Here is a 20,025-nt window from a genome sequence, read left to right on the forward strand (position 1 = left end):
CATTGGTATTTTGGACTCGTTATCCAAGAAGGAGGTCTAGGTGAGGATCTTGGATTGGAAAGTTCATTGGTTATGAACAAAAGATGAGGCTTCGATAAAGGTTCTATGGTGGAACCAAAAGTTCAAGGAAACTACTTGGGAAGCCGAGGAGCACAAGAAGTCCACTATCCGTTCCTATTCCTGATTCCATAAAATCATGCTTGAGGTATGTGTTGTTCTTGACATCTTTGTTTTCTATCTTTGTTAAAAGTAGATTGTGAATTCCATGAGGTTTTGGTTTCTATCTTAAAGTTAAAAGTAGAGACGTTTGGAGTTTAATAGTTTTGTGTTTCCTTATCCCATTATTTGAGGATGAATGATTCTAAGAGGGGAGACTGACACACCCTAAACTTTGGCCTTGCAAAATTCTTGAGTCTTAAACCTTCTATTTATCATATTACTTACACCATACCACTCGTATGGTGTGGTGATGGGTCTAGGGACCCTATTCATATGTTGGTCAGTATGATATTGTCCAAGTTCTTCCCTAGGTACGAAAGACTCCATACGAGTTGCATATTCTTGTGATGAGAATAATAGGGTTCAATCGTATGTTGTCCAGTGTCTAGCCCTTGATGTTCTACCTTGGATATAACATGATGATGCTATTCATATGGTGATGTTATGAGTTAGGCAAGGGAGTCGTATGTTGGACATAATATAGTGTCTAACTTTCTGATCAAGTAACAATTTCAGGGTACCACTCGTATGATGTGGTGATGACTTGGAGGGTCCACTCATACCCGTTTGTGAGTTTTCTATAGCTTTTAAGTTGAGGGTATTTTGGAATTTCCCACCCAAATACCTTAAGACGCAACGTCTTGTAATACTTATTGGGCATTTATTATACACTTTAGATGATCAAAACATTCTTTAAACTCTCTCTAAAACTTCTTAAGAAAAATTGGGCTAGAGTTTCATCAAGGTGATCATCTAAGAGCTTATAGATCAAATTCTCTCCGTGAATCTTTGAAACTCAAGCATGTGACTTTTCCTTCATTGTTATTTCACTAAGATCATGTATTTTAAACACTTTTCATGAGTCATTATTGGTGGTTTTGAAAGCCAAGGTTGAGGGTTTGAATGAATGTAGTTGGGTATTGCTTTCTCGTGATTTAAATTATGATTATACATGTTTTGATAATAATTTTGCACATGTGGGTTCTTGGGAATTGTGATTTAAACTAAGGAGTTTTGGTTAACCCTAACTTGATGGTTTTTGTCTTGAATAACAGTTTGCTAATTGTATGCCCTCAAGTTGTTTGTGAAATTGCCCATGGGAATAAATTTGTCACATGCTAAATTATGTTTTTGACTAAGGCATTGGCCTCATAATGTAACTGGTTGGTGAATGATTTTATGAAAGCCTGTTTGCTCATAAATTAATTTAAAATATTGAATGGTTTTGAGTCCCTAAATGTTGAATTGAATTGATGTCTGTGTTTAGACAATAGGTTCAAGTCCCTAAGTTGATTAATAATGGTTATGGCATGTTGTACACTTGCAAGTAGAGTTGGTATAATGATACCAACAGGATGCCTTTTTTAAGTAATTGGATTAATGGTTATGTGTTAGTAATGGTTTTAATTGGGTTTTAAAGAGGGATGTGTAGCCGGTCCATGAAAGTGGAGTCTGAAAGACTAATACTGGAAATTACACTAGCCGGTGCAATTATCTATATGACTGGGAGGTTCAAGTCCCCCGAATAGATATATAAATGGAAGGTTTAAGTCCCCCATATTGTATACATTAGTGCTTAAGTCACCTTGACTATGCCAAGAGGTTCGAGTCCTCCATAGAAGCATATACGAATATATATATTCTTTGGTTCATACAGCTACATGCACTGGAGCCCTTTCAACTAGGGGAGAGCTGGGACCAAATATCCCTTGGGTGCCTTATTATATGACAGTTATGCTACACAACCCAGGTTAAGGTTTTCAATATTCATGCTAAGCCTTGTTCCCTATCTTGACACAATATATATATATATACGTGTATGTATGTATGTGATTGCATATGATGATTTGACTTGGTTTTGAATTATGGCATTATTTTATTCCTCTGTGCCTGAGTTACATGCTAGTGCTCCAATCACTAACCGTCTCTGGATGCTTTATCTTCACGTAATGCAGGTATTAGACCTTCTTTTATTTTTTCTGTGCAATGATTAGGTATTTGAGTTTGTTCGTGAGTTGACATTGAAGTGGTGAGCATCCATAGTTTCTAAGGCTTCATTTTATAGTCTTCATTACTTATGTCCTAAACTTTGTTTAGACTATATTTTTGGATACTGTCAGGGTCATGTCCCGACATAATCGTGACTTCAGTTTTGTAGAGCTTTTGTTGGATTACTATGGAATTGGGTGTGTTGTTTGGGGGATTGGTTCGGTGATGGAGGGTTTTCTGGTTATCGGTGATTTGTTTAGACATTTCATGAATTAATAATAGTCTTGGTTTATACTATCTTGTTATATGTTTTAAATTCATCTGACACTTGAGGTTGTTTTGTTGACTAGGTTAAGTGAATGAGGTGTTCTTTGGTCAACGTGGGACTTGGGATAACCATTGTGGCTAAGCCTTGGTTCGGGTCGTGACATCATTCTTAAAATACATCCAATTTTAGCCTAAATGACCTTCCAAATGTGAATTAGTATCCCTTGATCTCGTTTTTTAGCATGTATAGCCTAGTTCTTTGTTTTCACCTTTCATCTTCTCATTTATATTACAATGAACCTATTTCAGCCCTACTCTTTCTTGGAAATTGTGCATCTCAAACTAGGCAAATCGCTTAAGCTAAGGGTGGCTATCATAGGGATGCATAATATGAAGTAGGTATGAAGAAGGGTAAAATAAAAGAAAAAGATAGTAGGTTTGGGTGTGGTAGAAAAAGAAAAAGAAAATTTTGGAAAAAAAAAAGAAAAAAATAGAATAAAAGAAACCACACCCAACCTGAATATGCAAAAAGAATAAAAAGGGAAAAATAAAGGTGGAATAAAAGAAATTGGTTGATAAGTGGACCCCAACATAAGTGTAGTGCAAAGGAGGCTTAGTCACTAAATTTTCATATATTGTACCAACCCCCAAGGCTGCATTACAAGACGAGTAAAGTCCTATAGTGATCCTAAACCAACTATCTAAAAGCTAAGGTAAAGAAAATAAGGACAAGCCTATGTTGTTCGATGTGCATTGGTGAAACTTCTGTGGTAAGTATCTGTTATTGTCCCTACATTGACATACATGATTTCATATGAGTGAGTGGGACTTCTTTGATGTTAGGGAACTAGGGTTACATTGCTAGCTTCTTACTTGCTGGGGTAGCATAACTTGTACACATTAATGGTTGTTTATTTCTAATGTAATTACATATCTTAATTCTTTTGTGTCACATTATTATGCTTCATGAATACACATAGTGGTTTTTATGGTATTGAACTTGGAGAGGGTAGTGTGTTTTGAGCTAAATTTGATGATTGACTATCATAGGTATCTTAGATTTCTCTTGGTTAAGTGATAAGCCAAAATTACACCTCTCTTACGAGAGAGTAAGCGGTCGTTATCAAATATATAACCCAACTAGGTTGGGGTCGAATACCGCAGGGAATATGGTGCTAATTAAGTTGTATACAGATTAGTTGACTTTTAATCATTTGTTTCCATAAAATAAAAAATGGGGGATTTGATTCAGTTCACAAATTAAAGGTTTCAGTTTAATAAGATAAAATTAGTATAGTAGTATTCAAATTCAAAGAAAGAGCAAGCAAGGGTTATGTCAACCTTGTAGTTTTCAATACTTTCTAACTCTGGGCTTTACGAATTCATACATGCATCATGCTTACAGAGAAATGTATTGTATTTAATAACATAATCCTAGTGTTTCTCAACCATCAAGGACTAATTTACTTTAGTTCTCTCGAATCAAAAGCATTTACCAAAAACAATACGAAATCTCCAAGTAGTTAATACTTCTAAGGCATTAACATATGAAATAGGGGTTGGTAATCCTATTTTCTTGTCACTACTCTTCTTTCTGAACAACAACCATTCTTTCGAACAAGTTGCTTTTTAAGACATATCCTCTATGTTTGCAACCACGAGAATTCAAGATAAACGAAGAGATTATGATGTAAACAAATCAATGCATAATGAATTCAAAACCCAAAGTAATAGATTGTATGCTACAAGGCTTCCATAACCCTAACTAATAAACTTAGCTACTCATGAATAAAATGAAAATCATAATAGAAATATTTATCATACCAAAAAATAGAAGATGATCTTGGCGTGCGAATACTGAGAGCAAGAGCATAACACGTTTTTCTCTCTGTCTCAAGCTAAGCCGCCCTTCTCTGCTCTCTCCAAAAAAATACAGAATAATGAATCCCCTAAAAATTTAGCCATAAGGCTTTTAATAACATCCTTCTCTAATAAATTGCTACTGAGTCCTCAACTATTTAAAAATATTGAGTTTGCTCGGGAAAAAGTTCCTGTATATCACATTCAGCTCAAAAGTTGCTTTCCTTTTATGTGAATTTTCCTCTGCTATCCACAGGTCCCCAAAGTGTCGTGATCTTCCTCATTAGTACCTCTCTTACTCTCTCTTGTGTCATATGCTATCCGCATTCCATAGTCACATAAAGTCTTCATCTACCTCATTAATACCTGAAATCATGCTAATCACATCAGTTAGCTCAATTACATAGAAATAGAGTAAAAACATAAGAAACTAGGCACTTTGTTCTCTAAACATAGCTAAAATATGGATAAGTTATGGTTCTTAGGCGTATAAATACACCCAAGATCACCACCCCACACTTAAGGATTTGTTCGTCCTCGAACAACATATCCATTTATACATACTACACAAGCCTTAACACCCACAAAGGAAGAAAAGATGCTCAAATAGTCTCACACAATAATTATGAACAAGAAGTAAATTCAGGAATCATTACTAGAGACAACCTACCCTCAAGAATAGACTCATTAAGTTGGCAATTTCATGCATATCGTTTAAGCGTAGAAATCATGTAAATTACCCAATCTTCATCAACCATGTGCCCTTACAACAAGAAAGTTACCCATAATCACTCACAATCATGCAATTTCTAACAAAATAGGTACAAGAATCAAGTTGCGCTCACTCTCACAAAGAATTCTCAAATTACAACTGATGACCATATGCTTGCCCTTAGTGTAATACTCTACTAATATCAGAATGCTAAGATTAGGATCAAATAGGTCTTTTACAAGTTGTAAAGCAGGCTAAAGGATGGGTAGGAACTATTTTGGCCAGAAATAGTGACTATCTTCCCTAAGCGCTTTAATACACTACATTATGCAATTACGATCAATCTCTAAAAACCAATTTCCACTTCTTCTATCTTCACAGATTTGCTTTTCACCCCAACTCATTAAGCTTAATTAATAACACTATGGTAGGAGTATACAACCCCTTCAAATATATATATATATATATACATATATTTGCACCCTTTTCACGTTATGCACCCCTATAATAGCCACCCTCAACTTAAGTAATTTGCCTTAGTTGAGGTGCACAATGTTCAAGAAGGACCAGGGCCAAAACAGGTTCATTGTAACATGTTTAGGATAAAATTTTGAAGTTTTTAAACAATTTTAGCTACTCCCAACCACATAAATTGATTACACCAATAACTAGACTTTGGGGCATCAATTTCACCTTTTTCCTCTTATTGTCAAACTCCTAACTCACATTGATTTTACATTAAAGCGCTTAGGAGCTTTTGGGTCAAATTACGGTCTATTAAAGAATGGAATAGGATACATATGAGGCTAACAAAAGAACAAGCAATGGGGCTAGCTAAGATAATGTACAAAGGTAGGTCAAAAGAAGGTATGAACAATGGATATCAAAGAAATGCCTAAATCATCTTCTAAACTCACAATCTTTATTTTGCTTTACACACACACCAGGAAAGTTCTAGCATCAGTTGCAATAAGGAATATACAATAGTCTTACACACTCATGGCACATGGTTAACTCAATTAGGAGCATTATAGATTCTCGACAAAATAATTACATAAATTCAAATAAAACCAATAATCACAACAAGAGTCACAACTAGAGCCCAGGTGTTTCAAACGTAATGATCCATCACATAGTTAAGTTATAATGTCATGTAACCCACAAGAACAGTTACATGCAATTAAATGACTAATTTTCTCTTAAGACGGTCATCATCCATCCATCATCAAGAAAAGCACCTAATTATGACTACATAATTAACAAAATAAATAAAATAACTAATCCTATCTAGAAGTATACTAAGGAGAAGGTCCTATTTTCTCATAAAACAAGTAGCAAAGTACCCAGCCACCCCACACTTAAGCTCAGCACTGTCCCCAATGCAAATAACAAGATAAAGAACTTGGCTAGTAGTACTTCTCATCCACACTAGGAGTCATGCCACCTGCATGGAGATCATCATTGGAACCATCTTTCCTATACTCATCACATCACCCATATCATCCACGTCAATCACACATAATCAAGTTAACTTCAATTAAGATGGAGATGGTGAAGTCACCACCCCATACTTAATTTGTTAGTATAACTAATTAAGTGTTTTATTGGGTACTCAGACTTCACCAATATATACTTTGACATTGTGCATCAACATTAGTCATAATACAATTCATTCACTTCAATTCCCCCAATTCTATTTCAAAGAAGCACTTTTTGAACATAATCATGCTCTACACTTTCACCATATCAAGATATACAAAACGCCATCACTTTCACAACATCACCATGGCAAGAATTTAATTCATAATCCTTAATAAATCACTTAGCTATAACATAGAGTCACAATAACTAATGATTAACAAAGTAAAACTTACCTTGAAGATGAAAGTTTGGTAAAAGAAAAGGAAAATTCTTGAGATAGTTAATGTTGAAAGATAAAGAGAATGGTGAGAGCAATCTTATGTAGGTTAGGAGTGAAACAAGGATGACTTTGGGCATTCATGGTGTGGATTCTATTAAAGGGTGAGATTTGGGTTGAGTTGATCCAATAAAAAATGAATTATTAGGCAAACTTACATTGATAGGCGGTGCCCATGAAATCGCCTAAGCATAAGTAGGCGGCGCCTAACCCATCACCTAAGTGAGGCAGTAGGCATAGGCAATGATATAAGTGGCGCCTAAACTATCGCCTATGTTGACATAGGCAGCACCTAAGCTATCGCCTATGTTGACATAAGCGACACCTAACCTATCGCCCAAGTGAGGCAATGAGCATACGCGATTAATAATGCGGCCCATATCTTAAGATGTACGGCGCACTCTTGGTAGGAAAGGTCCCGATCCCTACGCTACCACCACAAACCTCATTGAAAGTCACAAAATAAAGTCGCACCACAAAACTTTTTAGGTCGAATTAACGTAATTCGAAGTGCGACTCTAATGTGAATCATACTTGAGCCTTACATATTTGACCACTCCAACTTACCTGCAATGTTCATCACTCCTAAACTTACCGCCATTGACATGGCTCGCTTCCAAATCAAAATTGGTACTAATATTATCCTTAGTACTTCGTGTACCTACACTTAATCAAAAACAACAAAAATGATTAGAAAGATGGGTTGCCTCCTGCCAAGCGCCATAGTTTCGGTTGTGGCTCGACTCTTTTTTTTGCATTTTTGTTTAACATAATAAAGTAAAAATAAAATCATGGGTTGCCTCCCATGCAGCGTCTGATTTAACGTCGTCGCACAACTCAATTATCTTGAGTACTCAAACTTCATTAAGATACATCGATGATACCTTTTGTACCTCATTTGCTGGATCAAGAAAATGCTTTATTCCTAGTCCAACCACTTTGCAGTCACTCACATCCTTGCTTGCAAATTCAACCAAACCAATAATGGTCTCCACAAAAGACATATCCTTAACTGGTACATCTCGCTCATCTTCATAGAATACCTCAACAATTAAGAAGACACTAATCTCTTTTTGTTGTTTCATAGATCGACATACTTCAAAGCTAACTTCTTTCTCATTGAGCCTAAATTTTAGCTCATTTGGCTCTATGTCAACTAACACTCTCTTAGTTGCTAAGAATGACCTACCCAAAATTATGGGAAATTCAAAGTCCACTTTCCAATCAATAATTACAAAGTCAACAGGAAATATAAAATCAACAACTTTTACAAGTACATTATGTAGAATCCCAATCGGCCTTTTTACCGATCTATCCGCCATTAGAAGCTACATATTGGTGGGAGTGGGATCTCTCAAACTTAGTTTCTTGAAAACCGTCAATGGCATAAGATTGATACTTGCCCCAAGATCACAAAGAGCCTTTTCAAACTTTAGCAATCCAATCGTACATGGAATAGTAAATGCTCCTGGATCAACTTTCTTCTAGACAATAGATCTTGTAGAAATAGCACTATAATGATGAAGATTGGCCACCATTTCATAGCTCACAGTCCTTTTCTTTGTCAATAGGTCTTTCATAAACTTAGCATATCCGAGCATCTGTTCTAGTGCTTCAACTAAGGGCACATTCACTGTCAATTGCTTCTACATAGACATGACTTTGCTAAACTTTCCATCATTCTCTTTATTATTTAATCATTGTGGAAATGGGGGTGCCAGCCTTAGGATTTCAGTTGGATCAACTTTTACCTCCTTTCTTATGCCTTACTCCCCATCACTAACATGTTTCGGTTTAGTTGGTTGTTCAACTTTTGCACTCTTCTTTTTCAAACCTTCCAACTCCACAGACACCACTGGAGATTCATCAACCATCTCCCAATCCATTTCAACCTCATCAGTATAAGAGGAAGCTCCCAAACCTGGACTAGATAACATCTTACCACTCCTAGTGATAATGGTTATACACGATCCATCAGTCCTCGAATTCTAAACTATATCACTTAGTAGAGTCCTATTTTGTCTTTAGTTAAATACTGCATATAATTGGCTCATCTGCTGCTCTAATTTTTTAATAGCGACTGAGTGCGAATTTACTAGTTGACTCATGGAAGATATTTCACTCTTTAAAGTAGTCACCCTAGAATTTGTTGTCTCAACTCTCTTTAATAGTTTCTCCATCATGTCCTCCATGGACATTTTGCCTGAACTGGTGGTAGCATTATCACGGCTTCCAGGAGGTACATATAGTGCACTCCTATCCCTTTTACTCTTTCAATCTCCATGATGGTTCCAACCTTAGTTTTCTTGGCCACCACCTTGGAAACCCATCTGATTGTTCAAGTAATTGGCTTCTTCCTCAGGATTGGAGTTAGCCCTCTCCTATGATGCTACAGTTTTAACCTTCTCTATCTTTCCTAATAATAGATACTTAGTGACAAGATCTATTTGCATCTTCATATGAGCTATGTCCTGATCACACTCTTCTTCTCTTCGGCTCTGTTCTGCAGTCATGCTAATAGATACAGTAGAGCTTGCTACCTCAGAATCCTTGGTATACCAAGCTCTACTCTGCTTTGTCATCCGATCAAGCATCTTAAAAACTTTAGTAAAAGAGAGGTCCATACATGATCTACCCGCAGCATTATCTACCACTGGCTTGGTAATCGAATTCAAGGCTCGATATAATATCTTCATCAAGTGAACATTGGCCATCTGATGATTTGGGTACCGCATAAGCTTCTTCTTGAACCTCTCCCAAGTATCATGGAGAGCTTCAGTTAGAATCTATCTAAAATTTCTTATCTCATCTCTCAACTATTCTCACTTGGATGACGAAAAGAATCTTTCTAGGAAAGCATCTTTCAGTTTCTTCTAATTGGTAATAGAGTTGGGAGTTAGCCCACTTAAACATAGAGTTGCCTCTCCAGATAGAGACAATGGAAATAGGCACAGTTGAATTATATTTTATCCAACCCCTGGGTTGTCAAACGACCTGCATATTGAGATAAAATTAACTAAATGCATATTCGGGTCATCGCTTGCAAGTCCAACAAATAACCCTTTGAGTTATAATAGCTGGATCATAGTGCTTGTAATATTAAACTTGGATCTGGGTGCTAAGGGTGGAGGAATAGTAGCCCCTGTTGCACTGGCTCCATCCAAGTTATCATCATCATCCTCCAAATTAAAATGCATAGCTTGGCGTTCAGGTCTTGCTTTGAAAGGACAATTTCTATTCACTGGTGCGGCTATATCCTCTGCACTCCTTCGATTAACTAGGTCAAACAAATCATCATCTCCCAGGTCCTCTTCGTCTGGATTAGTTTCCTAACCTGGGTTATCAGCATTTTGGAAGTTTAATTAAGCATTAGCCAAAGTGGCTAATCTTTCAACTTCCTGTTGGTTAGCCATTCTTTCAATGAGATGAGGTTCAGGATTGAAGGGTAATAATGTTTCTCCTGAACTTTTGGTTCGTGGCATAAACAACAATGAGCATATAACAAACAAAAATAACTAATAAACGTAAAATAAGGAAACTTGACTAACAATCAACTTACACACATAAAATCAATCGACAATTGTATTCCCCGGCAACGGCACCAAAATTTGATACGCCCAAATTACACCTGTCTTACAAGAGAGTAAGCGATCGTTGTCAAATATATAACCTAACTAGGTTGGGGTCAAATCCCAAAGGGAATATGGTGCTAATTAATTTGTATGTAGATTAGTTGACTTTTAATCATTCGTTTTCATAAAATAAATAGGGGGGATTTGATTCAGTTCATAAATTAATGGTTTTAGTTTAACAAGATGAAATAAGTATAGTAGTATTCAAATTCAGAGAAAGAGAAAGCTGGGGTTATGTCCACCTTGTAGTTTTCAATACTTTCTAACTCTAGGCTTTACGAATTCATACATGCATCATGCTTACAGAGAAATGTATTGTATTTAATAACATAATCCTAGTGTTTCTCAACCATCAAGGACTAATTCACTTTAGTTCTCTCAAATCAAAAGCGTTTACCAAAAACAATACAAAATCTCCAAGTAGTTAATCCTTCTAAGGCATTAACATATGAAATAGCGGTTGGTAATCCTATTTTCTTGTCACTACTCTCCTTTCCGAACAACCTTTCTTTAGAACAAGTTGTGCTTTAAGGCATATCCTCTATGTTTGCAACCACAAGAATTCAAGCTAACGAAGAGAGTATGATGTAAACAAATCAATGCATAATGAATTCAAAACCCAAAGTAATAGATTGTATGCTACAAGGCTTCCATAACCCTAAATAATAAACTTAGCTAATCATGAATAAAATGAAAATCACAATAGAAATATTCATCATACCAAAAACTAGAAGACGATCTTGGTGTGCGAATACTGAGAGCAAGAGCAAAAAATGTTTTTCTCTCTCTCTCAAGATAAGCCTCCCTTCTCTGCTCTCTCCAAAAAAAAATACAAAATAATGAATCCCCTAAAAATTCAGCCATAAGGCATTTAATAACATCCTTCTCTAATAAATTGCTACTGAGTCCTCAACTATTTAAAAATATTGAGTTTTCCCAGGAAAAAGTTCCCATATATCACATTCAGTCCAAAAGCTGCTTTTCTTTTATGTGAAGTTTCCTCTGCTATCCACAGGTCCCCAAAGTGTCGTGATCTTCCTTATTAGTACTTCTCTTACTCTCTCTTCTGTCATATGTCATCCGCATTCCATAGTCATCTACCTCATTAATATAGTCCCATAATGTCTTCATCTACCTCATTAATACCTGAAATCATGCTAATAACATTGGTTAGCTCAATTATATAGAAGTAGAGTAAGAACATAAGAAACTAGGCACTTTGTTCTCTAAACATAGCTAAAATATGGATAAATTATGGTGCTTAGGCGTACAAATACACCCAAGATCATTAAGCATCATCGTATTATTTGTTATGTTTGTTTTCCTGGGACATACAAAATTCTATGTTAAGGGTCATGATGTGCTATGGAAGAAAAAAGATGAAACGTTGAAGCTTTGGGCTATTGTAGATGCTAAATGAAAGAAAAAAATAAAAAGCTAAAGTTTTAGGCTACTTACCAAGGAACTTATTAGAGCAGGTGCCACTTACATAAATAGGTGTCTAAGTAGGTGTCGAAGTAAGTGTTAGAACTTGAAGTCCAAAGGCTCAAAAACAGTAAAAGGAAGATCTTGTCACTTACCAAGGGCACCTATGGATCGTAGGTGACCTTAGTAAGTGTCAAAGGGCTAAGTTCAGAGAGTTTTAGGAGATGTGAAGAAGTTCTACCACTTACCAAGGACCATCTACGGTCTGAAGGTAGTACCTACGGTCCGTAGGTGACCTAAGTAAGTGGTCACCTACCTCAGCTTCTCCGGATCATTTTGAATCATTTCCTATGATTTCCATATAACCTAAACCTCCTCCTATGATGTTTTTAGTCATTATTATATCCATTTAGTTAAATTTTCCTCTTTTATTCAGGATTTTAATTCTATGATTTTCTTGTAATCAATAAATACCCTATAGACTTTGTCTAAAGGGGAGATGCTAGATGTTCAGAGATAGACCCTTGCGGGTCACCATATACTCTCACTGTTCTTTGTTTGTTCTTGGTTTGTTATGCAATTTAAGACTTTGCGTTTTCTTTTTTAATTATTGTGATATTGATTTTTTAATTTTGTATGTGGATTCCATGATTGATCTCATAACTATGAGTGACTAATTCCCTTAGCTTGGGTTGTGGGAACCCTATGGATTAATGAAGTAAAAGAAGTTCCAAGTCATTCTAGATAAGGATTCTTGCATGTATTGGGTTTTTTTTATTCTTATTGATTTCTTAACAGGTGTACACGTTAAGATTCCTCCTAAACTATCACTACTTTCTCCATAAGAAGAGTAGTGACTAGGAAAACAAAATCACAACGAGGATAAGGGGTTAACTGCCAAAATAAGCTCAGGTGTGCTATATTTTTAAGATGGTTAACTTTCATCTACTAACTTGAGACTCAAAAGCTAATAGTTAAATTGAGATCCAAGATAAAGGTTAATAAGGTGACACCCTGAGACTCAAAAGGTAAAGGGTAAGATCTGTCAATAAGTCTATAAGACAGATAATGGTACATAACTTATCATATTCTGTAAGAAAGGTATAAAAATAGTTCGATAGTGCACAATAAATCTACGGAGTTGAGAAGTCAAGGGGAACACAAGGATAGTGTTTGACATAGATTGTCTCCAACCAAAAGCATCCAATTCTTTGCCTTTTTACTATTTCAGCAAATCCCCTATTTTACTTGTCTGCACTGCCTGGTGATTTCAATAATTTGAGAAGGATTTTTTATGTATTCCCTGTGGGATCAATCCAAACCTAGTTTAGTTACTATATCTTGACAGCGACTGCCTAATCCTTCTAAGGAGGGGTAGTATGGGCATTATCAATTTAGTAAATTCTTTGGGCTTTTCTTTGGTGTCTAGGTAGTCTAGATTTACCTTCTTCATAGATTGAGCTATCTCATAGTATGATTACAATATTATGCTAAATATGGGGTGGGATTTAGGTATTGAAAGTATGAATGAGAATATTTGGTTTAGTTGGATCGTTTAGACATCTTGAAATCATAAACTTAGTGTAATTAGCTTATTCATTCATGTATTAGGTGAATTGGGCTTCATGGTTTAGGTTTAGAATGGGAATGCCTTTATTACTCAAGCTAAGTGAAATTGTCTTAGTCATTCATGTTTAGGGTGAAAATGGCCTTAGATACATAGGTTAAGGGTAATTGACTTAGTTGTTATTATTTTAGTAAGGATTGACTTAGTTGCTCGTGTGTGGGAAGGATTCTATCTTAGGGATATTTATGGCTTACGAAACATTTACAAATGAACTTAGATACCTTAGCCTAGATTGGGGTAGAAGTTTCCTAAAATGAATTTTGGGAATTAGAATTGACCCCTCTAGCTCACCTTAGACCAAGACTTGTGTTTAGCCTTGTAGACTTGTTTATTCATAATATACTCTTATGAATGGTTGGTTTGATACTTGAGAAGATTGAATATATTTATTGAGTGTGTTAGTAGGGTATTGAAAAATTTATGCTAATTCTGGGTATTTTGAATGATATGGCCTATCGGCATGCTTAATGATATAGATATCAATTTGATTAATGGTTAATGGATCATAGATAAGATATGGCTTATAGATATGATATTTCTCATAGATATGATATAGCTCATTGATATGATATGGCTCATAGGTGTGATATTTCTTGTGGAAATGATTTAGGGTTATGGATATGATTCAAAGTCTATGGATGTGATTATTGAAATTACTTATGATTATGATTTTTAACATGGTTTATAGGCATTGTTATTGGCATGACTTAATAGATACGATGTTGGTATAGTCTATTGTGTTAATTTATCGATATGAGTTATTGCTATGCTTCTTTGATAAGATATATAAATCTGAGTTTTGATTTGAGTCTGACAATTGATAATGATCTTGCTAATATGTATTTTGATTCAAATCCCAAAATGAGAGTAATAATGACGATACTATTGAGTTATGATTTAAGTTTGGCATTGGATTATGTGTGGGATAATACGGTTCAGATGGATTCTTGGTTATGGCATGAAAATTTGGCGATTTACGGCTATTCAGTTGCTCAATTTCCTTGGTTGTACCCTCTAGGCTTATGAAGGCCTGCGTTGGGTTATTTACTTTACTGCATTTATTGCTTATAGGGGCCAATCATATAGTTATAATGGTATGATCTTTATGTTATTATCTCGTATCTATTTATTTATTTATGTACAATAGCGCCAGTGCTTATTTCTAAGTTTGACTCTTTTACCTTGTCATACATTATTCTATCTTGTATCTTTTCATATTTCTATCATGATTTAGCTCAATCGATCGATGATGTCTACTGAGTACCCATAGTTTTTGTACTCATACTACATTTCTACACCTTTTTGGTATAGGTTTGAGTACTCATTGCTGCCGCTAATACAACATTTATGTAGGGTTATTTTTGGTGATTGGGTGGGCTCTTGGCGTCTAAATTACCCTTATTCCATCTATTATTTAAATCTAGTCCTTCATATTAGAGACGAATTATATTTGATTGTTTAGTACTCATAGTTCATTTGTAGTAGCTCTTATATCGACATTACTAAGTCTTGGGATGGTTGTTAACTTTCTATCTGTCTATAGACCTTTTAGACTATATTATTGCTATTTAAGTCTTTAATTATTAATTTTTGAACTTTATGCTATTTTCCACCAAGTTAGCCTATTGCATCTAGCTTCTAGATAAGGTTCGGCTTAATTATTGGAAGGATAGAGTAGGTGCCATCATGACTCATAAATCAGATCATCACAATTATATCCTCATTCCATACACATCCATTTATGAGATATGGGTACCATTGAGGAATACTTTTTAAAGAAAAACTGAAACATTTTTATAAAACTCTCTCCATAAGTACGAGCTGGAGAGTAGGTTGAGATTTGAGATATGAGTTATAGTGTATGGGTGGCAAACGTTCATGGGTCCTATATTTGGAGTTGTAAGCCCAGTAGGTGTGTATAGAGATTTTAGTTCCAAATATTTTTCATATATATTTGTTTTGTTTCCTTCAGTATTTATATTAGAAACGTTAGAGAAGACGGTGTGACTATCGTTTGGAAACTTTTCTATTTGCAAGTTACGTGCCCATATTTTTCTTTGCTTATCTTGTTTTTTTCTTTGCTCAATCGGTCTATAATTAGTGGAGCGTACTTACTCCTACTGTGACCTTTTTGTGCAGATCCCAGTTTGGATACTACGTGTGGCAGTTGAGGTTTTGGGTGGAGTTCACTAGATTCAGGGTACTAGATTTCCCTAGTATCAGGGCTAATTTTAGATTTCATCCTATCTTTTACCTTGTCTTTATTTTGGAATAGAACAAATTTTGTATTTCAGGTTTGGATATTGTACTTAGATTATCTTACATTATAACTCTAGACTTTTGACAGTTTATGTCATTTCTTTCAGACTTTCGCTTTACATTTATTCTATGTCGGTCTGACTTTGTTATAGAAGTCTCGCCTTGAAATTTTCATTACTTGTTGGTTTTGTGTTTTCTTTTAGGTGATTGGATTACTTGTTAAGGTTAGGTCATAAGTGTCATAATGACCTCATATTTGGGTCGTGACAAGCAGTTAACCCAATATTTGGATCAAAAAGATTTTCAATTGAAACTCCAACTCCCGGGTTTACATGAAACAAAAAAATAAATACATAAGTACCTGACTAAATAATGATGTAGAAAAGTATGCTTTGAATGAAAGTGCAATTAAGGCAAGATTGATATAAAAAACCCAAATAGGTATTATTACCATTTTGAACAGTTTATATGCTTTAATCAAGTAGGAATTAAGAATATGATTAAACATCAAACAACTATCAAATTATTTGAAAATGGTATTTAATCCCAAGCAAACTCTCAATAAATTCTCTTAAAATTAAAAAACGAGGAAAATCAGTGGTAAACCTGTTGAACCCCTTTTGTTTAAAAGGCAAACTCAAGGAACAAAAACACACACCTACATAGATAAAAATAATGACCAACATTAGATATATTTGAAACCCACTCAAACACAAAATTGTGAATATTAGTAAAGTAAAATTAATAATCTAAAGCCCCAAAATAAAAAACATATGTGAATCCAAAGTAGTGAAGAAGCTGAAATTTAACCCTAACATCAGTTCATTTTCGTTTGGCAATACTCCGTGAATCACTCCAAACAATATTTGTATAAACTAAGAAATCAATTAAAACAAGATAAATTTAAAATAAAAACATAAAGTTGGACTCGGTTCGGGATGAACGAACGAAAATAGCAATACAACTCGAAGCCTACACAAATTACTTATTTACAAAACCAAAATAGACAAAAAGAGGGTGAAGAATGTCAAATAAAAGGATTGATTTTTTCTTTTATATCTCCACAATTTGAACATGACAAGAAAACATTTTGAAAAAATATGAAAATCAAGATGAACCCGCTTACATAAACTTAGAATTTTGTAGAAAATATTGAAAACAATACACACACATAATTAACGCACCCATAGCGCATTCAAACCAAAAATCAAGATCCTTAAGTCTAAATAATTGACTGCAGTTGGTTCGGACTAACGAACAACCAAAATGAAAGATTAAATTTCAAACAAAACATGGTTAACCATTTCTCAAAACCCAAAGCATATAGACCCTTTTTCTTGCACATCATGTATACAAAAACATTCGTGTATATTAAATAAAGAAAAACAAAAATAAAACCATACTCATGAGTTTAATTCTCTAATAACGATCGGCAAATCCATAATCTAAAAAGAAATTAGAAATTTTTGTGACTTTGCTTACATATTTTTTTGTGAATGTTCCCTGTCTTTTGTTAATCTTCAACCTATGATATTTTGAGTTTTCAACTTGTAGTTTTTGGGGACGGAAACTTTCCATAATTATAGGTGAAATCTAGACTTAAAAGTCCAGATTTAAAATTAAAATTTGCAAAGAAGTGTGAGAAAATAGAGGAATTTGAAATTTCAAATCAAAATCCTAACAAGATTAATTCTTATATCTCATTTTGGACGAATTGGAGGGTTGTAATGTCATACTTGCACTGATTTAAGGCATGATTCTATTCCATTTTTATTTCACAGGATGGAGGAGATAAAATAATGTGAATCTCATACAGAGTTGGCAGAGATTCAGCTGTTATAGCGCAACTAGGGGTCACATATTTAGGGTGGTGGAGGAGAAGAAGAATAGAGAAGGAAGGGGTCGGTGGTTGTTCTGTATTTTTTTGGGTAAGGTCATAGGACATATCGATGGAACTTCTGTAAAAAGTCAAATTCTTTTTCTAATGAAGACGTGTTTTGGTGCATGTTCATTGACAAGACATAGACCGCTCGACCGTTTGATTGGCTGATTCAAATTTAATAGGATATATATATATATAAAGCCTAAAATTCATTACCCTTGGATCAAAAAAAAATTAAATGATCAAGATGAACTTGTACTTTTTGACAAAGGTTTGTGTTTCTTTGCTTATGTGGTAGTGTGTGATTAATGGATATAGTGTGGACAAGGTCGATGACTTCGATGTATGGTTGGCTGATTTAGATTTTAAATGAGTAGGTTTTGGGCCTCTTTTGTTTGAAAATAATGAATAAAACTAGGCTTGAATAAATATAAGTGAAATTGAATTAACTTTTGGCCAAACATTTTTTCACTAAATAAATTATAACATTACTTTTCTTTTATCCTAATTAATTTTTTTATATATACATATATGAATTATAGGTAATTTAGTATATGTATTTAATAATTTTATAATAAAATACAATTAAAATAAACATGAACATGAGTATCAAAATATTTTTCATGATTTTAACATAAAATAACTAATTATATTTAACTTAAAATATATAAAAATGTGATAGGGAAAATAAACCTTCCTTTTTCATTTCATCAAAATTTATTAAAATATGAAATTATTTTATTAAATTATTTAGGACTAAGAAGCATAGACAAATTAATCAAAAGAAAAGATGAGTTAAAATTGGATATCAACAGTTATCCGTATTTGACCGAAGATGATGTAAGAATCTTCAGACAAATAAGTTCACATAAGCTAATTTTTTCTTGGGCAAAAAGAAGGTTTGAAACATCATGACTGAGCTCTAGTATCTGAGTTGCCTACATATTTTGGGTTTTATGAGAAATGGAATCATTTGTATTTTGAATCATAGCAAATTTTGAGTAATTGCAAAAATTTCCCAGTGTTGAACTATGGTAAAACTAAGTTTTTTTTGTGATAATTGTAAGGATTTTATCATGAATTAAATGACTATGTTTGTGATTAATTTACGCTTACCCATATTTTTTATGAATATGGGAATTAGATCGGAGATAGTTCTTGGAGATAGCCTTGAATTAGAAATGCTCTACAATAATTCCTGCGAGGATTTTTCTATGAAAACCATGATTAAGGATATGAAAAAATACCCTAAGTGTTGACTTATGATGACACTAGGATGTAAAAAAGTTAGGAAACCAGATTTGAATTATGTCGAGTTGAGTTTGGAGAATGAATTCTTGACGTAAAAAGGGATGCTTGACATTCCACTGGATTTGCCCGATTTGCTGCTTAAAGAATAGGTCCACATTGTAGTGTACAGTCCTACAAAATAGGTAAAAATGGTGAAATTACCTATTGCAATTCAATAATAATAAATTAAAATTGTAATGTAAAGAGTAGAGTATAGATATTAAAACTAGTGTTGTAATCTCCGTTCTGTGGAGGCCTCCAATTAGTGTGGCAATTGATAGAATGTAAAAGAATCTATCGGTAGACCAATTACTAAAAATTAGAAGTTTATAACTAGTGGGGAAATTGGTTAAAAGTAAAAGCCTCTTTCTAGTAAGGTAATCTTCAATGAAAACTTGATAAAGATGGTGCTACGGGAATCTAACATTGTTGCGATAGTGGCTTTCTGATGGTGTTTGCTATGGTGTCGATCTCTAATTATCAAAGTATGTTTTTCTTATTGAAATACATTTCTCTAATATGTTGGTGCTTCACTTTTTTTTTCACATCTTCTAATAAGGGAAAGGGTCACTTTGCCCGTGTATAACCTCTGGTATAGCGGAGAGTAGCATTGCTTATTTACATCCTTGGATATGGCAGAGGGTTGCTTCATTTTATTATGTACAATCTTCATAACATAAGTTTATTTTCTTATGTACAATCTTCGGCATGTAGAAGTTTGAATTTGTTTGGATATGTACAGTCTTCAAGAGGAAAAAATTAACTTTATTTGCTTATATACAATCCTTGAAGTGTAGGAGTTTGGCTTTGTTTTCGTATGTACTGTCCTTGTCGTATGGAACCTTTGATAAATTTAGATGACATTTTCTAATTTGAAGAGTTATTCGACATAATTAGATGGTGATTCTTCAATTGGAAAAGGTATTGATGCAGTTAGGTAGCAAG

This window comes from Capsicum annuum, chromosome 1, assembly GCF_002878395.1.
Source record: "Capsicum annuum cultivar UCD-10X-F1 chromosome 1, UCD10Xv1.1, whole genome shotgun sequence".
Taxonomy (NCBI): Eukaryota; Viridiplantae; Streptophyta; class Magnoliopsida; order Solanales; family Solanaceae; genus Capsicum; species Capsicum annuum.